The sequence below is a fragment of the Dermacentor silvarum genome, chromosome 4 (genome assembly GCF_013339745.2).
Source record: "Dermacentor silvarum isolate Dsil-2018 chromosome 4, BIME_Dsil_1.4, whole genome shotgun sequence".
Lineage (NCBI taxonomy): Eukaryota > Metazoa > Arthropoda > Arachnida > Ixodida > Ixodidae > Dermacentor > Dermacentor silvarum.
This window is the reverse complement of record NC_051157.2, coordinates 22,252,960-22,279,810: the sequence shown is the minus strand read 5'-3', so window position 1 is coordinate 22,279,810 and position 26,851 is coordinate 22,252,960. Positions and strand designations below refer to the sequence as shown.

Genomic DNA, 26,851 nt, shown 5'->3' with positions numbered 1-26,851 from the left:
AAAATCAATCCAGCACCTTTGTGCTTATTAGCGCACTCCCTAATTAATCCCACTGCTCGGCGGGTGTTCATGCAATCCATTCCAGCTGGAATGCAGTCGCCTTGACGCGGCAATCGAACTCATGACTTTGTGATCAGCAGCAGAACGCCAGAACTACTCAACCAACGCAGTATACGCTACGACAGACATCTGTAAGCACACTCTCGACGTAACTGACGCTCCAAAATACTGGCAGCCGAAGTTTTTCGCTATACAAGGCTGCCGTCACTGCGTTTGCGCAGTGCTGATTAAAAAAGAAAACAAAAAAAATCATATGCTGCTTAAAACTATGGGGTGAGCGAATAGTAGTTTTCGATACCAAATCGAATACGAATCGAATAGTGTCCTAAGCGAATCGAAAAGAATATCGAATATTTTTCAAATAGCTCCCGATAAATGTACAGCCTGTATAGAATTAGAAAGCTACTCTCATTGCAAGGCGCATTATATAGCATGCTTTATTAAATGCGCAACTGGAGAATTATAGGAACAACTAAGCAGTTTGTTAGCAAACTAGGGGCTTTTCGTAACATACGTGTGGTCATGCATGCATTATCATATAAAGTTTAGAAAGGCAGCCTTGTTGGCTAATTCATGCATTTCTATATTTTCGCGACCAAATCAGAAATGCGTGCCGTATGCGGCGACGGCAGAGCGAAAAAAAAAAATACAAGAAAACACACTACCACCTTTTTCTTATTCCAATAGTCGCGGCTCAGATGGTGCGACTATTGTATCAAGTATGTTGCAGTGAAACGTGTTCATATTTAATCCGATGAGAGGATACAGTTGTTGCACCTATAAATAGTACCAAACGATACCCACTGTCGAATACCATGTCTAAAGAACATTTTACTGCGAAGGATCGCGTTCTGCCGGAAAAGTCTGGCTGTGTAATCGACGAAGCCTGCTCTGGTACTATAGCGCTCAATATCAGTTGCAACGCGACAGTCCTTTTTTCTTTATTTTCCCTGTGTAGGCGATGCCGTGCTGCCATACAGTGTGAATCAAATATTCGCACTGCCATATATAACGAATCGAATATTCGGCTTTTCGAAAAGTGACTGTTCGATTCGTTGTTCAAAAGTTCAGATTATTTGCACATATATAGCCACTCTAATACTCACTTTTCGAAAAGTGACTATTCAATTCGTTATTCAAAAGTTTTGAATATTCGCACATCCGTATTTAAAACTATGAATGATCGACGTTGTGCTTAAAGATGCAACATTTCCGGGAATTTTGAGCGTGAGGAAAAAAAGGTTTTTAACAGCGGAGCTGTTTAAGCCGGGCGTAATGTGTCTGCTGAATCAAAAAATGTGGGCCGTTCCTGGTCAAGGAACGTCAACGTCCCCTGTCAAGGCAACATGTGCACGGCACGGAGAGGAGGCGAGGCACACGCCGCTCCGTGAGGTGGTTGCTAGGCAACGCAGTGACGTCATAGCTCGGTGAGGTTTTGCGACAGCAGGCGCCACTGTTTACGGTTAGCTAGAACAGCTTCGCTGTTAATTTTTTTTTAGAAGCAGTATAGCAATAGCGCACACACGTAGACACAGGGAAAGATACCAACCAACAGCCTTCTTCCTCTGATGAACACTGACAAAAAAAGCATTGGCGGAACTTTTGTAGCAGATCACTATAGATGCACTCGGCCTCAGTACTCGAGACTGGCCGCAATCAAACTATACAGCAAGTTGACAGCTGCACTGCATCACTTAATTCCTTAGTGGAAAACGTGGATGCTGAGAAGTAGAGGTAGATGATTCCACAGAGATAAAGACGAAGATAAACGAGTCGAAGTGACACAAGGGCACGAAAGGCAGGGCAGAAAGAAACCCCGACGGAAGGCACACGTCGGGTTAAAGGCAGCCGGAACATTGCGGACGTTGATTCAGCGTCAGCCATAAACGAAAGAGAGAAACCAAACAAGGAAGCAGAGCTGACAGACCTAATGCTGTTCTGGCATTTGTATAGTGCAATGGTATAGCGCACGTATTGTTGCCACTGGGGATAGAAAAACTCTCGAAGACGGGGAAGGGGTTGCTGAGGGACTCGGGCTAACCAACCCTTCATCCGCCTCCCACTCAAGGAGGATATGGCAGTCGAGGGACAGCAAATGATGGAGGGGATTGGAGTCGATGCCATGAAGGGGTGCACTATTTCGAACAAATGACGCCGTGGTCAGTCCCCGCGGTCCCATAAGATTCCGAGCGTCAGGCCTAACGGCTATACACCGGAGGCACGACGAAGGGCGTCGCGACGGCTTGAACGGCGTCTGTCTTCTACCCCATTCGTCCGGACACTCTCGACAAGGCGCAGAACGAGGCGTCACGAGCCTGCCGACTCCCAGCAGGGTCCCCCTGAAGGCGAAACAATAACGGCCACGCCAGTCTCGTCACGTGCGAACCGCGCTCACTCGAACGGCTAGCTGCACGGCCAGTGCCGTGAAAAGAATGGCGAACAGACACAACCGAACGCACAACGGAATGCCATAAACAAACACATATCAGCGCTCGCATCGAACCAGGCTTTCGCTTCTTTTATCCCTCTTATTCTGCTTTTCCCACTTTAGATCTGGTTGACAGCGCTTACCTCAAAAAGTGCCCTTCCAAACAACAGCAGCGAGAAAGAAGCTGGACAGGGAGACGGCCGCTCGATCTTTAAATCGACCGGCAGGCCCTATACCAACTGCCCAGTTCCTTTCTTCTCTTAGCGCCGTCTTTGTCCTTCTTTGTGCCTCGCGAGAGATCACTTGACAGGTCTCGGAGACTGGCCGTCCGGACCGGACGATAAGGCGCCTTCGGGGTCTACACTATACAAGACGACGTCTGCTCACAGCTATATATATATATATATATATATATATATATATATATATATATATATATATATGCGCGCGTGTGTGTGTGTGTGTGTGTGTGTGTGTGTGTCAGTGAAGCACGAAGCAAAATCCAAGGGAAATCCTCTTTTCGAATTCCCAGCGGATGACGAGCAAGTGCGAGTGTTCAAACGGCGAATAATGGCTGATAATGCGACTGCGGACAGGCATTCGCCGAAAATGACTGGGTTGGTTCTTCATCGGCGGCGATGCTCTTGAAAGAAGACCACCCGGCTGCTGGTGGGAATGAAGCCAACGCGATTTTATTTCTTGCCAGAAAAAAAAAAGTAATCTAAATACAGCTGCTGTGTAGCTGCTGCAGGAAATCTCTGTGTATCAAGAAGGAACGGGGCGGAGAAGCATGTATTAAAAAGAGCCACGTTTCATACGACGAAACAGAAAACTCCCTTTTAATATCTTCCGTTCGAGATCGAATATGACGCTGCCTGCCGCCGCCTACTACTACTGCTCTTTGAGCTGCCAAAGGAAGGCCGCGGGCTCTGTAAACGACTCGAAGTTAAAGGAACGCAAAGAACTAAGTCGCTTGCCCCGAAGGCGCCCGTCTCGACCGTGCTGCGTTTGCCTCCCGAATAGGAACGTCGGCGCCACGCGCGCCTTTTTAAAATAAGGAAGCGCCTCCCGCGCTGTTCCCAACCAAAGCGCCAGCGCGCGCCAAATGGAAGCGACGCGTGTGGGCGCGAAACAGATGCGTTTGCTATCGGCTGAGCGGAGAAATAAACGGAGAAAAGGCGCGGTACAAGCGGGCCAAGGAATAGACACGATCGGCAGAAAAAAGAAATGAAAAGGGGAGAGGCGGAGAAAAAGAGAATACGGTGAGGGCATTCCGACTGCCTTATGAACGCAATCTCGGCTGGCGAGTTTGAAGTGTGCACTTGGGACCAGAGAGATAGAAAGGACAGGCACAACGAAATATGCCGTCGGCAGAGGCTGACGCTATACGCTGTAATACCCGGAAAGGAAAAAAAGAAAAAAAAAAGGGAAGAACGCCAAACTGAACCGACGCAAAGCGAGAGAACCAAAGCACGGAAAGGAGTCACGAACGCAACGATGATCGCAAAAAAACGAAACAAAAAATAGAGAGAAAGGGGACTCTCGGAAGCAGCATCTGGCGCTCCACAGCGCGGAGGCACCAGCTGAGAGACATAATTAGTGCAGAACCGCGTACTTTGCCCTTTCGCCGCCTCGGCGCATGCACTCAGGGGACTGCATGCGTGTCGCGGCAAAAGGGACACCGACAAAAGAGCAGCAAGCCATCGGTGCTGCAGTAGCGGAAACCGCGCTAGTCTAACCTCGGCTAGCCGAGGCCTGTGAGTGGCCGCGCGCCGCGGCTCTCGACGCGCTTGCGCTGAGCGCGCACCGCGGTGCCGGCAAAGAGCATCGCGCCGGTGGCCTGCCCCCTTCCGCTTCAAAACACCGCGCCACCGAGAGAAGGACGGGCCAAAAGGGTTAGCACACGGCCGCCCGTTGTTGCCTGCTCGGTCGTCGCGTTCCTCCCCTTTTCACTCCCGCGGACCTCCTGCCCTTTCACCCATCCCCTACCACCTCCTCCGTGTGCGCAAATCTGTGGATGCATGCTGCCCCTGCCCTCACTCTCCGCACGGCCGCACCCGAGTCCAAAACTTTTTCCCGCCGACTTGCCTCCGCCGCTAATTACAATAAATAACGTAATTAGCCGGGAGATTAAGCGCGTGCTTTCCCGCAAAAGCGTGTCCTCTATCGGTTCCGCGCTGTCCTTCCCCGTCGCTCGGCCATCCTCCGATTCTTTTTCTTCTCTCTACGGCTGGCAGGCCTCGGGACACGTGGTTAGCTGGCTGCTGCAGAAGTTCTCGCGGCGCTGCCAGCGAAAATCCCGAAAAGAAAGGACGAAAGAGTCGGTGGGCCGAGCGGAGGGGGAAGGCAGAAAGAATCGCTAGTGCCCCAAAATGGCCGGCGTGCATCTCTCTCCTCTCTTCGCGACACGGCGCCATCTGTTGAGCGAAGCGTTAACTTCGGGTCGTCGTCGTCGTCGGGCAGCGAGGCAGGCGGCGGCCCTAGTCAGGGGCAGCGCGCGGTCTAATGATGCGCAACTTTGGACTAATGAACGCGAAAGAACCGGCGGCTTCCGCGCTTTAAATGCGAGGGGAACTGCCTGGCCCTCACGCAGAAAGAGGAAAAGAGGGACGCTCGATGGGCCGAGAGGGCGAAACAGCTCCCGCGGACCGAGGCTAATGCGTAACAAATCGCGCCCACGGGTCGCAAATGACGGTTAGGCCAGCACTCAACGGCTATCAGGCGCCGCCAACTATGAAACGCGGCGGTTGACATTTTCTCCCATCAAAGAAGAGGCCGTGGGCGTGCTCACAGTGGGTGCCTGTACTTCGCTTCGATATAGTTTCATGCATAGCACCAGAACTAGGTGGCACGGAGGAGCCGCCACGGCTCATCTAGTCGCGCCAGCGAAGTAGGTCAGAACTATGCATCACTCCGCGTCAGAGTCCAACGTTTCTACGCCGTGGCTCACTGTTTTCTCTCTGCCTAATCGCGTATCGACGAAGGCTTGACAAAGGCTTGACATTAGGTGTGAAATATTAGTATCTTGTGCAAGCGTTACGCTAACCGAGTCGCTGCAGGATGCAGCGCTAAGGGCTGTGCCATGCGACGCAGCCACATTCGTTCACTCACTTGGTCCCGTCTTGGCTGCGTTGCACGGAAATGCACGGTCACCGCAGAACATGTACGAGAGCCAAAACGCGGTAAACAACGCCACGAGTGGTTGCCGCTGAGCGCGTAAAGCTGCGCTGCCCATTTCAGTGTTCGCGCGGGAATGCGAGTATACGCCTAACGACTCAACGTAGTCTTTGGTGCATGGATGGGCACGTGTGTTGCGAAGTGCGTGCTACCGGGTGTGTTGACGTGGAAAACCGCACCTTTCCGCACGCGGAGCCCTTGCACAAAGGGAAGCTTCCTATGCCATGTAGCTTGGTTCGTCTGTATACCTGGAGCATTACATATTTATACGGCCTCGCACAACCGCACGCATAATTAATTCTAGCATTTATCTAGTTCTTAAAGCAGAGAACCGTGCGGGGAACTGTTACTGATACGTGTAACACTGAGTCGCCAACGCAAGAGTATGCCCACTCAAGTCTGAGTGTGGAAAAAAAAAAGAAAACTAACTAGAGAGAGAGAGAAGAAAGAAGGAAGGAAGGTAGGAAAGAACGAACACGCATCGAACCATTAATAATCAACCCCCAGCGAAGGCTTGCGCACGTGAATCGCTATTTCAGTGCGCGCTGATTTGCGGTATACAGCTTTTATCCTCACCAACTACACATCAATTTGATGATCCACAAAAACTCCATAAAAATGAAGTAGAAAGTAATATGTTCTGCGCTTTGCCAAGGCAGCAGTTGCCGTGCAGAAAAAGCGGCTGGCCAAAGACGACTGACACGCTGAAGCTTACAGGTGGTACGTACTGCGAGACGCGCTCCATACGAGTGCAGTACGAACGAAAAAAAAAGAAGAAAAAAAGGACGAACATGTTTGTGAGGTCCGCGAAACTTTCAGGAGCCATGCACCATAGACAGCGAAGGGTTTGCAGTATCGCTTAACTTATTTCATCCAGTTGCTGGTTTGTAATAGTTTTAAAAGCATATTGCGCAGTAACGCGGAAAAGGGCGAGTTGGGAGTGGCATTGAAGCGCGGACCGAAAGCGGATAGAACAGGCGCCGGATGCGCAAAATATAGCTGCTTGGTTTTAAAGAAAGATAGAGGAAGGACGATACAAAGTGCGAAGAGGCGGGTCACTTGCTACATGTCATGTGCGCGAGCAGAGACGCTGTCGCATCTCCCTACATACGTGGTTAAAGGTCAAACTTCATTAACGTACTGAACGGCTACTATGGCGATACATTTCACAACGAGTAAGACGTCTCTGCGTTTATGGATTCGCTTCAGCTCAAATAAAGAAAAACGAATGCCAAGTACTGCTACGGATCGATTCATATTCATGTTTAGTACAAAAGGAAGGAAGGACAATATCACCTAAAGTAGCGACTTGTAAGAGCGACTGCAGCCAGAAGCCCAAACGCATTTGTCTTATGGCCTAAGCGGTGGTGTCGCCGCAAACTATCAGCTATTCATGACGTTCTCCGCGCGATGCCAGACACACCGATGGAAGTGCGGCAACCCCTCTTGGGCGCAAGCCTCAGAACCAGCCCCGGTTCGGATATGAAAAAGCGGCGAACCGCGGGTTTCCATTGCTATTTACGCCCACTTTGCTCCACCACGCGCGAAGAGAAAAGCCTGCTGGCAGGAAGGGAGTCGACGCCGTCTCGATGAGTGACGAGTGAGATGCCGCCCACAGCGCGCGCTGTGACCGAGCAGCCGACGAGGAGTTTGTGACCCCGAAAACTGCCGCGGCGTCTGGTGCCGTCGGATTCTCGCTCATTTGACATTGAAATGAGAGGGCCGGCGCGGCGGTTTTTAAGGCGGGAAACGCTTTCGCAAGGCGGCCGTGAACGACGTCCTCTTCTCGCTCAGTGGTTCCCTTTAGGGAAACGAGAAGGAGGCGGGGGGCAGCGGGATCTCTACTGCGGCGGCGGAGATGGCGTGTGGCGAAATCAGTTGCAGCTCTCGCGAGTTGAGACGCTGAAAAGCCACTCGAGCGTCCTGGCTCACTGGTCTGCGGTGGTTCAGGCGTGTGTCAATGGGCGCGCGACCCTGAGCGTTTCCGTCTAGCCACAAACTGGCGGAGTCGTTGCGCAAGCTTTCCCTCGTGCGAACAGTCGAAGCAAAAAGTGTCCCCCGCTGGGAGGGAGATTCAGTCAAGCGCCTTTTGGTGAACGGCTCAGTGGTCGGCCAGGTTTGCCATTCTGGACACCGCACCAGGCACTTTTGCGGCATTGGTCACAAAGCCACGGCCCTGCAACTGTGATGAGGCCGGCCGTTGCTTTAGCCAGGTCTTGTGCTTGACGAAACGTTAGCGCTGCGTTTTGAACGATCCGCAAAGCAGGCGCAAATAGTTCAGGCAGGATCTCCTGGTGGAACGAAGTGGGACTGGAACCAACCTATGTATACGTATCGCACGGCGTCTGGTAAGAGGCAAATAATGCTTCCCATTAGAAACAGAAGCCGGTTGATATAGCCCTCGAGTGCGCGTGATTTTTGTAGGACGAGTGGATGCACCCTAACTCGATCTGGCGTAGAGCGCACATATTATACGCAATCACAGGGGTTTTAGCTCGTGCCGACGTGAATGGCGTTACACATGTAGTGAGCACTTCACGCTTCGGGACGCGTGTGCTCAAGAAACGCTGCTCTGGAGAAGACAAGCGCGCGTCAGGCACGCGGCAGCGGAATGTCCCTGCTGACGGGTGCCACGCCACACGGACACGTCGAGTGAGAGCCACAACCGGCGCACCAAGCGTGCCGCGATGTCGTAGCATGTTGCCTTGAAATGTGTACGCACGCTGCCGCGTAGCGCCCGAAGCAGGGCCGCCTGATCCGTGGCTCAGTTCTCTTCCTCGGACACTTCAACAGCGCGTGTCCCCATTGTTTCGCTTCCTCTTCCAGCCTATAGCTCGCGTCGAAAGGCGGAAGGGGCGGCGCAGGCGACCCTGCAGAATTCACGGAAGCGCGAGTATAGAGTAACAAGAACAGACAACGCCGGAAATGCCGGAGAAAAGGTTGTATAAGGACAGCTAGGCAAATGGATGCGGGAAGAGAAGGGTTAAGGGGAGGACAAGGGGGAACGCGGGGTTGATATGCTCGGACATAACGTGTGAAATGCGAGCGGAGGTGCGAAAGGAAGGGCCGAGAAACGAGGAAAAACTGCGTCTGCCGTCGGTGCCGCGGATAATAAATACACATTCCGCGGCCGAGACGCCCGCGCCCCACCCGAGCCCGTCCCGGTTGCGTCGCTTCGTCTGGCGTAACAATGGCAGCCGGCGGCGGCACCGGACGAAACGACCCCGCCGTGTAAAAGCGCACGCCTGTCGAGGTGAAAAAATTTTTGCGCCCACGGCACCCCCGGAACGCATTAGCGAGGAACGCGAGCTCTTCTTCTTGCTCCAAATAAATACCGTAAAGAAAAAGCTAAACAAAAGGAGAGGGAGAGCCCGAGGCCGAAAGGAGTGGGGTGAGAGGATATCTCCAGAGCGGAGAGCGCTGCGTATATATGGCTCGTTTTTATGATGATGCGAAGCATACAAAGGCGCGTGCATCTTCACTAGCGGGTGTTCGCGATTCTTCTTCGGCGCGGATGGGCGACAGCGGCGCGCGAAAGAAGCGAGCCAGAGAAAGGATTCTTAAGTCTACAACTGCGCTCATCTGGATTGCACACAGCGCGCACTTTCATCACAGTTCGCATACGCAACGGCGAGGTATTTCTTAATGCGAGTGCGCCGTCTACCGTGAACTGCCCACGGCGCTAGGCCGCAGCCACTGTGCTGGTGTTGTAGTCGGCGTTCACAAGTACTGCGCAGCATTGTTAGGAGCTGTATACGGCTGGTGACAGCTAATCACATGAGCCTCATTTATACCAAGACGCTCATTGCGAGCGTTTTGTGACTGAACGAAGCCTCGATAGCTGCGGGATTGAGCATCGATCGCGTTTAACGGACCGTGCAGACCGGTCAAGCCAGAGCTGTCAGGTGTAAGCACTGCTGCCTGAAATTGCGTTCTTGCTAAACTGATATCAGCCGGGCATTTCGCTGTGCTGCACGGCTTTGGTGGGGCCGACAATACAAAGTCGAGTGGAGAGAGGGCGCACAACGAGTTCTTTCGCAATGCGCATGTCTTGCACCCGAAGCGCATGCTGGGACGAGCAGCTCGTACAAGAGAACGGGACACCATTCCTTTTTCTCCGCTCGGTAAGCAAACACAACTCGCGAGAGAGAGCTCGGTTCTGAAGTCGGCAGTTTCTGCCTCGAGGCGTCGCCGTGAATCTGTGAGAGCGGGAAAGTTGGAAATGGCGCCGCGTCGCACGCAGGAATCCGCGGAACTGTTTTTAGAGGCAAAGACTCGGGAAAACGCACTCCAGTGCGCGCTTCCTTGCTCCCGCCTCACTAACGTGTATAGTTCTTGTCCTCGGGCGCATGTGATTCGGCTGGTATTCTTCTCGCTGTTTTTTTTTTATCTTCTTGAATTCAGCTTTAAAGATTCCACTTTACCTCTCGCGATGCCTTAAACTTTGTTTTGCGCGGCGTACCTAAAACTGAAAAGCTCTGTTGCGACAGATCCCCCCCCCCCCCCCCCCAAACAAAAACAGCAAAAAAGAAGAGGAAGAGAGACGAATACTAACATAACATCAAACTTCATAACGCAGTGGTCTGAGAGTGTTTTAATAGCGCCATTTTACGCGAAAAAAATATTCACTATAAAAGAATTGTCTTTTACAGTACTGAAAGCGTGCACTGCTTTTTGAGGCAGAGATAAGAATTCGCGCCCCGTGGGATGGGGTTTGCAAAGGAATCTGGAGTTCATTATTCTAGACTAATGTTACATTACGCCAGTACTGTAGCACGAATCCTTAGTAAACATTACAGCAGCTCCGAATGCGGGAACCTACGGTGCAGAGTATCCGGTGATATCTCAGCGCCGTACGGCGCTGAAATGCCACAGAAACTCTACACTATATTTCTTTCTCGGTTAGATCGGTCTACAGTCGTCATCCCTGAGGCCCAGGGCGTTGCTGTTAATAGCTAGCGCAGCCTTAATAGAATCACAAAGGGCTTTCGCAGCACAAGGCTTGATTTTGGCTGTTGTCTCACATAAGCAAGCAGTCGGCGACTATAGCACGTACATTTGGAAACCAATACTACAATCTAGGCATGCCACATTTTTTTTTTTTTTTTTTTTTGGCCGGCGATTGAACACTGCGTGTCAGGGGGACGAAATGCAGAAGCGCTCGTGTACTTAGATTTAAGCGCACGTTAAAATAAAGAAAGGACAAAGAAAAGTAAGAGAATGTGGTCGAAAATAATCAAAATTAACTGCCCCGTTCCCTCCAACATACATACAGGGGCGCAGATCACATCGCGCATAAGATGGTAGGAACATTTTAGTCATCTGGCAATGCATGCGAACAACCAATCACACGATTCCGGCAGCATCTCGATGGAGGCGAACGGCAAAAACGCTCGTGTTCTCATATTTAGGTGCACGTTAGAGAACCACGGGTGGTTAACATGAATCCGGAGTCCCCCACTACGTAGTGCCTCATAATCATATTGTGGCTTTGACACGTGAAATCCCAGAATTAAATTTTTTAACAAAAGAAAAACGAACTTTTGCTAAACCTTTCGTCATGTACTCAAAGAAAGAAAGAAAGAAAGAAAGAAAGAAAGAAAGAAAGAAAGAAAGAAAGAAAGAAAGAAAGAAAGAAAGAAAGAACACCAACAACGAATATGAGAACAAATCTTAAAACAGTCTCCTCAGCGCAGCATAGTTGAGAAATCGCAGTAACCTGTTCCCGCTTCCGTTCACTCGTCGCACGTAAGGCAGAGAGAAATGAGGCACGTATAAAAAGAAACCATGAACTTCAGAGCGAGCGTCGAAACAAGTGCAAGGAAGCAGTCTCGCAACAGGCCAGGGGAAACAAAGAAAAGAAGCAATTTATCATGCGTCTTAAGAGTTAGACGCACAACACATAGATGTGCGCAACATTCACCGCCATCCTCTAAGATCCGTTTAATTTTACCCAGCTCTTTTTTCACCAGCCCAGGTCCCTGATTAATCCCCCTACTCACGTTTCACGAATAAATTAGAATACGTTACCCTTATTTTGCAACGCTATGCTCTCTCGGGATTAATGACCGAGCCTTGGGGAGGGATGAGCAGGATTCGAGTTGATGTCTTGTGACGACACACGCACGAATTATCGTAGGTGCAAGAAGTGTGGAAAGCGCAGACGTCACGTCACAAACGAGAGCAGTTAGGCCTGCAAGACAGACCGCTGGGAGACAAAGCACGCGGATAGCTGGTACTGTTAAAATAAGAGCTGCACACGGGCCTCTGGCTCACGCCTTGCTTCGCCGGCACGTGGAAGAGCAAACCAGCGCGGCTGGGCGCTACCACGGTGTACAGAAAGGTTCGAGTTCTTGCAACGAAAACGTTGTATCCGGCCAGTCGGTGCGTATCAGCATCAGGTAAACAATTGAGCAATTAAATGTGGACAAAAGGTGGGCAGAAAACGAAAGACACGATCTAGCGCAGACTTCCAACTTTATTGAAGAAATCTCACGAAGCTTATTCATAGGACATTAGCTATTGATTTTCGTTTTGGCTGTGTACTTCATGATTAGATCACGCAGTCGCCGGTTGAATCAGATTTTTTTTCCCCGGGAATAGCTGCATTTTGTAAATATGCTTGGCGAGCCTTCTTCAATAGACTTGAAAGTCTCCGCTCGTGTCTGTCGTTTCTGTGCCTCCTTTCTTTCTTTCTTTCTTTCTTTCTTTCTTTCTTTCTTTCTTTCTTTCTTTCGTTTTCTTCTTTCGTTTTCTTCCATTTTTTTTTACATAATGCAATCGGAGAGGTTGGCGTCTTTAGGTGGCACCGGCTACTCCGTCGCTTGGCAAAGACAATATCGTCACAAAAGTTCCAGCAAAATGCGGCACAAAAGTGTCGCAAGGAAAGTCAGTCAGTAATACAACAAAGTTCTGTACATAAGTCCAGGGATCCACAGAAGGTATATCCATTTGCATATGTAAACACATGTGCTTCGTATTGTCCTAGAAAAGATAAAGAAGTTCGATTTCACAGATAAATAAGTCCAGTTTCACAAACGAGGACAATACGCACGGGGACAATCGCAGATCGATAATCGCGCGACAAGGATTAGACTGACTGACCCCTACCGAGCCGCATTATTTTGACATAATGATAGTGACCATTCGATTAGGAACTTTTCTTACGTATTCAAGCTTATGCGCTCGACTGTACTGTGTAAATAGCCATCGCGGTGGCTCTGTTGCTATTTTGTCGTTTATTAAATGATGAGATCCCGGGAAAATAGGTCACCGAAAGACCGGTTATGCCAAGCTCAGTGGCTATGGCGTTCTGGGCACGAGGTCGTGGGTTCGATTCCCGGCAGCAGCGACCGCATTCCCGTGGGGACGGAATTCCAAACTGATCGTCTAGCATGCATTCGGTGCACCTTGAAGAAGCCAAGGTGGTCAAAATTATTCTGAAGCCCTTCACTACTTCGTCGTCTGATTAATCCTGTGTTGACCTTGAGCGTTAAAATCAATCAATCAATCAATCAATCAATCAATCAATCAATCAAAAACTGTAATCGTTAAGCCGATTAAGTGGCTTTAAGAGATTGCCAGTTAGCGGGGAAGAAACTTTACTGCCATTGTTCGGTGAATATGTATGCCCTGCTGGCCTCCCTCTCTTTCGATGTGTGCGCATTTTTTCTTTATCTTTGTTTTCTTTATCTTTCTGTCTCCCCTTACCGCTTCCCAGTGCAGGGTAGCAAACAGGATATCTATCTTCCCGTCAACCTCATTGTCTTTCGCATCTCATTTATCTCTCTCTCTCTATCAGGGCGCAACAGATAACTACCGGTCTCATCGAGTGACTTATAATGTAAAAGAAATAATAAATAGAAACACCGATAGTTTCACGTGGTTCCGGCCAAAGAGGACCGCGACTGGTTTTCTAAACTACGCGACGAAGTAGCTGCCCTTAGGTCTTGATGGACCCATAGTTCCGTAAGACCTAACAAATCAAGCGGCCTAAAGTTCGGCTGAGCGATAAAGCTTCAGTAATTTTTTGTTTCTTTTGCCTTCCAGCCTGTGCCTGTAGACTAAGATTAAAACTTCATATATCTCAAAGCACCAGAAGGGTGTAGGAAGTTGTCATCGTGGCAGGAAGTTAGCTGCTTTGCCTTTTCGAACAGGTTGAGACAGATGGCGCGCCGTGATGAACGGCCTTGTGCAAGTCCAATTGATTCTTTACTCTTGCCATGCATATGACCGAGATTTTGCCTTACTTGGCATAGTACGGCTTCGACACGTTTTGCCAACTACACAGGGGCCTCTCGTCGTTAAGCAGGTGCGTATTTTACGCAGCGAAAAGTACCTCGCATTTTGGTGTGGTGCTATAAAACATGCACCTATAGGGAATACGTCACCAAATATTGATTTAAGCTTCTTCTGAATAGCGGCTGAGTAATGTGATTCAGTTATTCTCAATGCCCGAATTGTCGGGGCCGTGAGTTGACGAACCTGTTGTTGTCGCTATAGTTCATTTTAACGTGCTATGTCTTCTGACAGTAGACGACGAGCGCCCAACGCGACGATCACAGACACCCAAGCTATTTTCCCCAGAGTAGCAGATGCTGCTTCAGACGCTGCCTAATTTCTCACGAAGAACAGCTCTAAAAGAAAGAGATTAAATTGATGGCTTCGGGGTACCTCGCGGACACTAACGGATACGGATCCGCTCATGTTATGTAGGAGCAGGTGTAAAGTGAGTGTTGTAATAACCCGACTGAGCTCTATCCCTACCAATGTACGCGCGAAACTGGCTTTTCGATATAGAGCCGTTTAATCAGGACGTGGCTCGAGCAATTATTGCGAGTGTAATTCGCAGTTACGAAACTGTGCATAAACTTGCGTTGCGACATGACCAATTTCCTATTCACGCCTTCACGCCGTCTACAAAACCCATTTCTCTTACTGGCCAGTGTGCACACAAGACATTGCCCTGGAACTTCAGGGTCGTGCAGTCGTAGAAAAGACCAAATACTGAACGCAGGTCTGACTTTTAGCTACTCTTAGCTACTTAGGTAAATGACCCCAAGTGGCTTCGCTTCTTTCGTATTGTTCCAGCGGTTGCTACATGCAAAGTCAAAGTCGGCGGTGCTATCGCAATGATAGAAAAAATATCGTCTATTTTCGGAGTCGCTTGGATTGACGACTTGTCTTCATTTCTGGCAAACTTTGCTGGCCAGATACCTCGAAATTTCAGACTTTGCCTCTTGACATCGGCGAAAACTTTCTATGCATTGACCGAGCACGGGGCTTGTGAAATTCACTGCTAGCAAATGTGGCTACGTGAGCGGCCTTATTTCACCATTACAGCTCTCGTGGGAGAAAAAGAAAGAGCTGAACTTATTCCAGAATGTGAAGAAATAGAGCTCGGTAAGAGCAAAAGAATCAGGAAAGACCATTTCGGAAAAAAGCCCGACAAGCGGGTCAGATCGATACAATGGCGGGCACGCAGGGAAGTTGGCGAAGCGTTCGAGGGATGGCGCCAGCTGTCCGCAAAAAGGCAGCGCGACATTTTGACGCAAACTTGCGCTCTCTTCGATGAACCGCTACAAAAAGAAATGTCTGAATAACGAAGTATGAAACGCACGCGACCACGGTGCAATAGTACACGACCAAGGACAGCTGGTTAAAACGGAGCTTTGTTAATCATACTGCAGTTTCCCGGGCATGAGACACAGCAATCATGCAACAAAAGCACAAGTTTGCGTCAGTGATAAATGCTTTCTGTTCTGTTTTATTTTCTTATTTTTCGTTTTGGTATGATAAATTGGCCGCTGTGTCGCGTGGTAGTCTTTGCCTACGAAGTATACGTGGAAAGCGAGAATATGGAAAATAAGATGGCGCTGACTGAAGCTTCAATTAGGCGATAACAAGGAGAAAGGAAGGAAAATAAGAGGTGAAAGGCAGAAAGTAGGCGATAATAAGGTTCACTGCAGTGATGTGGATAGTAGGAATCACTTTGGAGCATCTTTTGGATCACCTTTTGGAGCAGTAAAGCGATCATTTGGAGCGATTTTATTTCTTCGCACGATTCGAGAATTTATTTATCTATTTATTTGCCATGACCAGCACGCGACAACAGCGATGCAAGAAGGAGAGAAAAGAAAGGCAGGGCGGTCAACCAGACGCGCGTCCGGTTTGCTACCCTACGGATGGTGAAGCCGGATAAGATATAAAAAGACAGAAATGATAATGAAGAAGGAACGTACTCGCAATGCGAACAAGCGCGCAAAGGTATTCTGCGTTGGAACACAGCGGGACAGCGCATACCTGCACGGTGTCACTGACGCACGGTGTGGAACCCACACGAGCCTAATTAAGAATTCGAGAAATTTCCGGAGCGTGTTGTAGTGAAGCAAGAGTTGGTAATACAACTCATCGTGAACAACGCAGCTGTCTTCTATACTGAATATATTGGAGCGGATGCCACCAGACTGTAACGACGAGGCGGTGTTCTTAGTTTCCTTTTTATTTGGAATTTACCGCTTTCTGGTCCAATAGTTCCTGCAGGAATCGTAACATTTCACAGAAAATAGCTGACATAGAAAAAAAAAAAAAACCCAAGAAAACAAGACCATTTTCATAAATGCGAGTATGGCTTTCCAAAAAGTTTCCGAAATGTCTTATGCGACACATCACGCTGAGCTTAGGCCTCGGCGCTCTATTTTTGCAGCCTGCTGCCTAATGCATATAAGGTGCCTTGGGTGGCACAAAACTGGTATCCAAGTAAACTGTGGTCATATTTCACGCCATTATGGTGGCGAATTGAGGGCTGAAGCACCGCACGCTGCTTATATAAAGTTGACTTTTATCATCAGATGCACATAATATAAAATTTTCACTTCATTAAGAACGTTCGGACCAGAAATGTTTAACAATTGATCTCACAGTGTACGCGGGTGAGAAGGCCATCGCGAACGTCATCACATGTAAAGGAAATGTAGCTAGGAAGTTGGCAAAGCGGAGACATTAATCATCGCACATCACTATACTCGGCAGCCAGCGCTGAACTTTATACCATCCGCTTACTTCAGAGGTGGCCACTCGATGAGTAAATGTTGGTTCCTGCTGTTAAAACACACTGGCATGAAGCTCTAATCTGAACTGTGACTCGCTCCAGAAAACAAAAATCAAATCAAAAGCTAGCAGTACACGTATCACTTACTGCACTTCAGGAAAAAAAAAAAAAAAGAAGTTTAAAACTAAATACCACAGTCTTCAGTTCCTCAGGATGTGCTTTGCAATTCTAATCAAATAAGTTGCTTTTCTTCTAAGTTGTCGCCGCGGCGAGTGTTCAGAATAAAGTACAGAAGGCCGGAACGTAGGCACGATCCTCGCAAAGGCACCACAGTTCAGGGTCCAGCGGGGCGGACTGGGAGATTTGCACATAGTTTCGTGTGTTGGGACACAGCTTCTTTTCGAGTAACCTGATGTACTAAGCGCGGAAACCGCTAGCTGCCGGACCATGAGCCGGCGCGCAGGCTTTCTTTCTTATCATGGTCCAGCTTCTAAGTCCGCGAAACAGAGGAACCAGAAAGAAACTTTGCCGGACACAAATTCCGCAAGCATTTCGGGCGATATTAATGTATCTCGCCCCGAAGGACGAAAATAAATTGCGTACAGCAAGACACCCAAGGGGCGAAATAACTAAATAAATATATTAAATAAATAAATAAAAAACGAAAACGAAAGCGAGGTCACTTTTAACTTCAGCTCATTAGTAAACGCCAGACACGGCCGAGCGCTAATTTCCATTAACGGCTATGCTTTAACTCAACCTTCATTTATTCTTTCTTTTTCTTCTCCCCAAACAAGTCTCTCATTTTCCCACCCACGCAATGGCCTACGTGATTTGATTGTGTTTACTTACTGGTGCCTAAAACGTGAGCTTTCAGCTTTCGGGCTTTGAGCTTCGGAGCGTGAAGCGAGAAAACAAAGCGGCGTGTAGATCACGAGAACGAAAAAAACAAAAAACAAAAAAAAAAAAAAAAGCCGAGAAAGTAAAAAGAAATACAGGAAGATACGCGAAAGAGAGAGAGAAAGCGCGGCGCGCACTAAGCAAACGCCACTGTTAGCTTTGCTTAATTCAGCGTGCTTAGCATAGGGTCGGGGTTTTCGCTGCTGCTGTATCGTTCGGTTCGCTGTAACGAGCGGACGCGCCTCGGGTAAACCGGGAGTCAGCAGGAATTACACCAGAGACGACAAAGGAAAATGACATAACGAATAGAAGGAAAAGTCGAGCACTGCGCTAAAAGGAAAAGAAAAACAAAAAAGAATCAGGCGCACACAGAAAGATCGTCTCTTATTGAACGAGTGGCAACGAGGAAGTGAAACGCGGAAAATTTCATTTCGCTTACTCGCAAGAAAAGAAAGAAAGAAAGGAAGGAAGAGATAAATAAATAAAGAAAGAAAAGTCAAGGAGTGTGACAAAATAACGGAAGTTTTTAAATGAATGACCATGTCGTTATCTTGTCACGCGAAGAGTTTTAGTTGATTTGGCTGAAAGTAGACTTTCAGCAATAGCACGAAACGGTGTGCAGAAAACCGAATTAAAATGCAATACTGAGCTGTTACGTGCATCAAACATGCAGGTTATAGTTAGAGGAGGAAAAGCAAAGCGCACATGCATTTAACTAACCCCCGTGCTTTTCTTTTTTTCTGAATTTCTTTCAGTATTTTTCTTTTGTGCGCACGTGTAACGAGTGCAGTGATTAACTTTGCATTTATAAAACTAGAGTGGCCCGCTTGGGGGCATTATTTAAACCCGCTGACATACTGTCGACAGCAAAAGTTAACCAAACGCGCGAATCCCTAGAGTAAAGCAAAACTTCCTCGTATAGCAATCTGTCAGCCCTAGAATTGAAAGGTTCGGCCTATACACCGCGTTAAAAGAACCACAGCGCGAACCTCATTTTCCTGGCTGCGCAGGCAAGCCGCGAGAACGCTTTATTTCTTCTTTTTTTTTCCTGGGGTGGGGGGGGGGGGGGGGGGGGGGGGACGTGCGCAAAGACAAAAGAAGGTCGAGATCGAGACGACTGTACGGCCTGAAGCAGCCACTGCAGCAGGAAACCAACACCTCTTTGAGAGAAAAGTTCGAGGTAGAAATAAAGTAACACTGAGTCTACCCGGGCACGTGAACAAAAACAACGAAGAAAGAAGGACGGGCTAAACCAATTTTAGCACGAGCAGGGAAGCGAGACTGCAGCGGTATAAGGCGGGATAAATTCGAACGTTCAATTTTTTAAGCAACTGCCCGGTAGTCTGATTCGACTTGCCGATATATATATAACTACTTCTTTTCTCGACTTGCTCGACCATAGTTTAGTTAGATGTAGTGCGCGAGGCTCGTCTAGACCTGTTTTTCCGGCAAATAAAGCGAACAAGGAATTAAGAAGAGCCAGAAAAATAAGTCCAAAATCCCTCGAAGGAGTAGGCGACGTGGACGCGTATCCGAAGGAACGGCACAGAGAAAAGAGAGGAAAAAAGAGGTAGACCTCGGAAACGGCGCATCTCTCGCAAATAGGAATTCCGCTGCCCCACGGATTGGGAAGCGACCGCTCACAGCGGCCGGTCGAAGAATTGTGGTCTCGTGTGCGTGTGCAACCTTCTTCTCTTGCAACAGTACTCTTTCGCGAAGGGAACGAACACGCAGGAAAGTGAAAGAATAAACAACCGGCCGGCGGCACAAAGAAAGTGCGAAGGCGGGAAAAAGGCGATCCACAGTGGCAGAAACTGTTGCGTTGAGTGCACGGTTCGTGCGTGAGCACCGAGCGCGCCCTCTTCGCGGAGAGTGCACCGGCAGAGCCACTCTCGCTTCGAGCGCTCCACCGCCTTCGCGCAGGTGGGTACATGTCGCGCAGCGAGATCGGGACGAATTAAGTGGCACTCGCGCTGGAAATGGATGCGGAGAGCCATCTGAGATGACCTCATCGCAACATTTTCTCTCTCGCTCTGTTCTGCCAGGAAAGAACCACGTACACGCCGCGTTCGGCTTCGCGTTATTATTAATTTTGATTTCTTTCTTTCCCTCTCTCTCTCCCTTTCTTTATTTCCTTCTCTCACTCACTCTTTCTCTCTCTGTCTTTCTTTCTCTCACTCTTTCTTTCTTTCTGGGCGGCGAAATACTCTTTTCGAGGCAAATAGTTACGGAGGTGAGCCAGCTGCCATATGCGCACTGTATACGCAGTCGCCTAAAAAACAACGCGCTCGCGGACCGTGTTTTGCTACGCTCGATGTAATTTTCGATTTTCTTCGTCTTTCTTCATCATTGGATCGGTCACTACCACTGCGTCGCGGTTATCGTCGGCATGTGTCACTTTGCACGATATGAAAATAACAATGCAAAATGAAATGGGTCGTCACAAAATACGGCCTCAGAACAACCTGACTGCTTGAATCACGGGATGATTAATAAAACAGCTCATTAGGGCGACGAGAAGTAATTCCTCGCTGTTGTTCATAACTTTACCCTTATTCTTCGTTCTTCTCGCCTTGTATACTAATCATGCCAAGAATTATACTAGCGATAACTTCATTGCGTTGTGTTCTAACATCTCAAAGCTGCGCGCTGTCTAAGAGATGCCACAGTTGCGGAGTACAAATATGCCGAGAACTATCAGCCACGGACAGCTTGGATGTTGGAAAACGAAATAAGTACCCCCCCCCCCCCCCCCTACTTTTTTTTTTCCTGTCCTCGTTTCTGAAAGCTGTCTTCACCGCAGATGCTATATTTATGCAAAGAAGCCGACCGAACGAAAGCTGTCACGCAGCTTGGGTAAAACAAAAACAAGAGCAGCTAAAGCAAACCTCATATTAACTCGGATGCATAAATTTATTCTTTTGATCGACGGGGAGTGATCCTACTCACTGAGGCAGATAGATAGATAGATAGATAGATAGATAGATAGATAGACAGATAGACAGATAGACAGATAGATAGATAGATAGATAGATAGATAGATAGATAGATAGATAGATAGATAGATAGATAGATAGATAGATAGATAGATACCCGCACGACTGTTTAAAGTGACCCTGTGTTTGTAAGAGAAGGGCCCGGTGCGTGCTTCGTAGCAAATGATGTGAGACACGACGGACAAATATGTCCTGTCCGTACAAGCAAGTGGCCTCTACAACACGCGTGGCAAATGTTTAAACACGGCCGCGTGTTCTTCCCTCACAACAGCTTCGAGCAGAAGCTCCAACACATTATCGAGAGTTCTGCGAACTTCAAGCCACCAACTACTTGTGTTGAGAGTGTTTCATTTCTAAGAGCGCCGTTTCCATTACATTCACAACCAAGTGGCGCAATCTTCCGCGTTAAGAACGCCTACAGAAGCGTGCGAAATTACTGGGAAGCAGCGCTACGCTGCCAGTATGTCGACCAATGGATAAAAGACAGAGCTTGGAAATAAGCTTCGCGAGCACGTAATTCGGTTTACATGGGACGACGGCGGGGGAGAGGCGCACTACAGCCGTCACCGAACGCTTAGGACTTATCATGATGTGTATTAATCCGATGTGAGTATAGGACTGTGCCGAGTCCAAGAAACAGAGAGCACCGCTTGCGAAAGTAGATGATACGGAACGTGCGAGCGAAATAAAGTCCCGAGATGGTGAGCACGGAGCAAGGAGCAGCGCTACAGATGTACTTATCCCAGTAGTAAGCGTCATTACAGGAGAGCTTTGCCAGTTTCAGCCACCACAGCAAAGCGTCTGTTCAAATCCCTCGGCAACCGCTGCGCTACGCAAAGAGCCAGACTGGAAATTTATCCCTTAACTGCGGCAAGGGATTTGTTTCTCGGCACTTAACGAAAAGGCCGTGACTGCTGCAACCCGGTCGCAGCAAACAAAAGGTGCCCAAAACGTTTGGTGCGACCCATGACGTCACGTCCGTTATAACCCATGATGTCACGTCCGTTTATTTTCATGGCGGCTGTTTTTCGGGGCCGGTCGCGTTGTGAAGCGGTCCGTATTCCGTGCCTTCTTACAGAGTAAGTAATCCATTTTTCCACTCTATATGCATGTAATAAAAGGTTGGGGCTGTCAGCTGCTTGATGTGTTGCCGTTAGTTATCTTGCGCGCATATTTTGCCTCGCGGCCGCGTCAAATTGCAGCCGGCCCGTGGAATGGGCCGTGGCATCCCATATAAAGCTATAAAGCTGATCCTCCGTCAGGATCGTTAGTACGTGTGCAGAACCATCCAGTAGTGTGGTTCAGTGAATGATGCGTGAAAAAACGAGGACGCAAGAAAATCCTGGCATGGTGAGCTGTTCCGCCAGATCGTGTTGAATCGCGTTTTTGCGCGACATGGTCGAACAGCTTTGCTACTGCTTTTCTACAGCTTTGCTGCATTTCATTTAATCATCACCTGCATTCTTTTTAATAAGACAAATGGCATTACTGCGCGAAAAAGCGTCTCGGAAGTTTCCCTAACAGCCAATGCCGCCGTGCCTGTTGCATGCACGCTTACCAGCTACACGCTGTCCTGATGCAGTTGGAACGATTATGACGCAGTATCAGCCTGCTACTGCGGGCTGCAGGATCACGATGACAATACAATTAAAATAACTAAAGAAATTAATGCAGTAAGTGTGGTGTTCAAACGTTGCCAAGCGTGATAAGCGGACCTGCCTCGTAAGATGCGTTGAATGAATCGGCTTTCTAAAGTCAGCTTCGCCGCAGTAGACGTGTTACGCGGTGAAGCTTACCCAAAAATTATTGCAGTGAAGCATACCAAAAGTGAAAAGGGGCCGCTATCACGGGACATGTATATGTTCCTTAACTATGTACGCGCGCACTCGCCTTCGCCCATCACATTACGCGCGCCCAGGAGCGTAATAAGTGTATTGGCAGGTGTACTCACATATATGAAAACTGCCAAGAAAAGCTGGTTAAGGCAAGCTCTCTTGTCGAAACGTTTGCACCAGCCTGTTCGACCACTGTTATATCACCGCAGTTTGTGTATTGCGGTGAAGCATACCGATAGTGGGTAGGGGTCACGCGAATCGGGAGTGTAGGGTTTCAGCCAGCGACGAACCCTACCAGTCTCAACGTTCTAGTCTCAACAAAGCACATTTTTGTGCCAGGATGACGTTTCGACAACTTTTGTTGGCTGTTGGTGATGACACAACTCTTTTACAGATAACATTCTCTAAGCCTTTTGAAATGACAAGGAGCACTGACACCGGCCGATAATTTGACATGTCATTTCTGTCCCCTGATTTAAACAGTGCAGTCAGCTTCGCCTGTTGCATTTTTGTAGGGTAAACGCCAGTAGACAAGCAAACATTGAATACGTGGGTGAAAACAGGCACTTTGCTTTGTTGTGTACCTGTCATACTGCTATTAAATTTTCCTTTCCTTTTAAAGTGCTTACGTACATCACATCGCAAGGAGTCACTGTGTAATTAGTGGCCTTGTCATGTTAAAAAACCAGGCTCTACTCAAGAGAGGTTGGGGTTAAGTACCTGTGAAATTTTTTTAGAGGGGTAGTTTTCTGAGAAGAAATCAGATGCCAGAAACAGACCTGTGGTATCCTGGGTTTGAGTATTTAACAGTGGAAAGGATACAAAATACATTATATTTCTTCTCTGAAACCAACAAGTAAGTGAAATATGTAAATATATTAAATAGCGTCCATGGAGCAACTGCAAGCTGTGCACACCTAGACCCAAAAGCGCTTCTCTTGCTCCAGTCCATGCAGGCTGTCAGCTGCTTTGTTGAAGCCTCTAGGTACATTCTCAGTGGTGCAGTAATTTTTGTCTGCATTTTGCTCAAGTGTGCCCTAGACATAATTGAGTGATTTGCAGTTGCAACTGGACTGCAGCCTCAGCTTGGGAGACCAGTGGTAGGGCACATTTTGTAAAACTAAGCTACACATAGCATTACCAGTTTGAGCAGAGACCTGTTTATATATGTGTCGTCTTTAGCATCTAGATTTTTTACCATGAATTCGGAAAAATCTCCAGCACATCGAGTCCCTAGATTTGAAATGCTGTATAAGTTGTCTTCTTGTTCATTGCGGTTGCGCTTAACTTCTGTCCAAATAGGAGAGCACTTCTGCATAGCACATCAAGGACCATTCTTATTAACATGCCTTCCTTTTATTTATCTTACCTACAATCAAGAGCACACGTATATAGCACATGAATGTGCTGTGCTTGAACTTGACTTACATTGCCATGTTTAGTAGCACAGTGCTCATAGTTGGTGTTGGCTCATTCAAGCTAAGCATTACTACAACCTTTAACTGTAGGTATTATGGTGTGAGAGCAGAGAAATGGATATGCAAAGACAGTTGGGCACGTTAAGACATCTTTTTGTGTGTGAAAAGGTGAACTATACACAAAATGGGATAGAACACGTGCACTTTCATCTTTTCTTACAAAAAAAAAACAAAACAAAAAAACATCGGAGCAATAAGGTTTCTTCACTGTGCCATAGAAGCTATATGTTTCCTCTCAAATGTAATTCTGATTCGTTGGATTTGTTCTTGTGCTGTTTGTTTTCTTGAGTGTGCTTTACTTTTTACACGTCAACGTTTCAAACTCGTTTTTATTTTTGACAGACTGAACATCCCACGTCTTGGTTTGACTTCCTGGTACAGGATACTTGCAGTTGGCATGGAGTGGTGAAGCAGCATGGTGTACTTTTATTAAAAGCACAGATTTCACCAGTATAGAAGCAGTTCACCAAAAAAACATGTGTGCTGAAAATAAAGTGTTCCTACCCACATTCCTCAGTGTCTAATTATGCTTGTATCCCTGTGTTCTCTTCAGCAAAACCACTTATATGGGGAATTGATTGTGATAAGTGCTTGTGAGCGTTTTCAGGAAGAGCTTTGGACCCTTTTTACTGGTGCACAGGTAAAATGTGCACATGCTGTAAAATTGAAACACCAGGTGGAGTAGCAAACACCAATGCTTGATGTGGCATTTGTCGGGCTTGTGTGTTGGCACATTTTCCATACAACAATGTACTCTAGGACAGAGCATGCTAGCACTACAAAGCACCCATCTTTTATGTTAGGTATAAATTACTACAAGCTCTTTAAAGATGGTCGCAAGAGAAATGCTGGCTTTAATTCAAATCTAAAGGTGAAGGAAGCTGTGCAAATGTATTGAGAAATTATGCAATCTGTGCCGTTTACTCAGTTCAGGTAACGTCCAAACGTGCCATAAAGCCTTGATAGCTGAAACCTGAGTAACAAATGCAATTAAAGAATCTTGCTACACCTCTAAAAATGAGGCAGTGAAATGAAATTAGTGTCACAATTCCTTTTTGTTAGTACTTCGTTTGGGTTGAATATACTGATTGTAACAACACAAAGTGGAGGGGGTGATGCACATTAGAGAAATGTTAGTCTATTTTTATATTCCACCTTCTCTACATTCAAAGTGCAGTAAAGTTACCATGGAAAGCTACAGTGAAGCCATTGGTTGAGTCTGTATGGTGGCAATCACCAGCCTAACTGCTTGGGTTTATAGTGCCTTACTTGTACATACCTATTTAAGCGTTGAGCTATTTGAACATTGATTAAGGTAACCAACATATGAACAAGTAGTTTACTGAGTAAGTTACATGGGGAAGGGAAGAAAGATAGGACAGAGCACAGGGGGTGTATTCTGCAAGTGTCAACCATACGGACATAACCATTTCAACTGCTGCTTAAGTTTTGATTGGCTGGGCTGAGGCACACGTGAGAGGGAGACAGGTGCCCCAGTCAATCAACACTTCAGCGACAGATGAAATGGACGTGTCAAGTAGATGGATACTTTCAACCCCCCTTCCCCGCAGTTCTGTCTGTGACCAACATGCCTGGTATGGCATCCTTGCTTTCAACATCCGTCTTTATCAGCAAAAGTGTGAAAGAACCACGTTTGTGGATGAAAAGTTTTTCTGAGGTTGTCTGCCTTGAAGCCCATGGTGGTAATCACAGGAAACAGGGCGGATCCAGAGTAGCACCAAAGGAGAAGCCTTTATCAAAACAAATATGGAGGGGGGTTACTGCATGCTCAAATTTGTGAGCTCACAAGTTTGCCAAGGCCGCGTCGCGTCAGTAGTTGATGAAGCCTACATGAGAGAGAGAGAGAGATAAATGAGATGCGAAAGGCAGGGAGGTTAACCGGAGGTAACTATCCATTAACATGGTTAATGAATAACCACATAGGCTAAAATTATTTAGGTACTGTTTATGAGGACTACATATTTGCTGGAAATCTCTGAAAATAATTGTGCAAGCGCAGAATAACACCCTCCACTAGTGGTGACGTCCTTGAAAGAATGAATATGTATCAGTTGTACCTGTGTGGTGAATAAAGTTGCATAAAAAAAAACTTGGCAATGGAAACAAAATTTAGACTAGTACTCCAAATACATTGCCTCTTCTTTAGGACTAGATGAATGCAATTATTTATAATAATCAATTAAAAATTGAATGCCAACCACAAAAATAAAAATATTAAATGTTTCAGCTCCTACCTGAGAGCCATGATTGTGAACAAAGCTCCAGTTGAACCATCTCTAATTTTTCATTTTTAATGGTTTGCGTTTAAACTACTTACCATGCCTCTTTCAACCAGACCAGACGAGCTTCCGTCAAACTCTTCACTACTTCAATGCAAATAATTAGAGGTTGGCAAATGTAATTTTTTTCTAATGGGAATAGTAAGTGTCGAATAGTCGAATACAGATGAATACATTTACAGCAGGCATATTTATCTTGATATAATTAAGCACCGTGCTTCTACTGATTACAAAAAAAAGAAAAATACTGCTAACTATCAGGGAAGATTAGGATTACTTTTAAACACAAGTTCACTAATTGTGATTTAAAAAAACTGCACAAACACCTCTCAAAATCTTTAGAGCCTGGTGGCAAACAATAGTTCTAAGAATAAATAGCTGCTGTATGACTAGCTGTAAAAAAGTACGAAATAAATGGTTGCGGCAGAAACAAAAACGGAAGACAAAAGCTGAAGAAGGACTATTTTGCTGTAAAGACATGTAAAAGGACAGGTTGCGAGAAAAACATCACTGGTTATAAAAAATTTACATTCTTAGACTGTCAATAAAATTAAATGATAGACTATAATCAAAAATCAGGAGTTGTCATGTAGCCTTCCATCATGAAACCAAAAACACAGTTTGCAT

At 47.2% G+C, this 26,851-nt stretch overlaps 1 long non-coding RNA gene across 1 annotated transcript; it reads left to right on the top strand.

The window, feature by feature from the left end:
• Positions 1 to 21,511: 21,511 nt before the first annotated feature.
• Positions 21,512 to 24,433, top strand: LOC125944668 (uncharacterized). Its single transcript, XR_007466345.1, has 2 exons — positions 21,512 to 21,690; positions 24,267 to 24,433. It is a non-coding gene; the product is annotated as an uncharacterized LOC125944668 (long non-coding RNA).
• Positions 24,434 to 26,851: the final 2,418 nt, after the last annotated feature.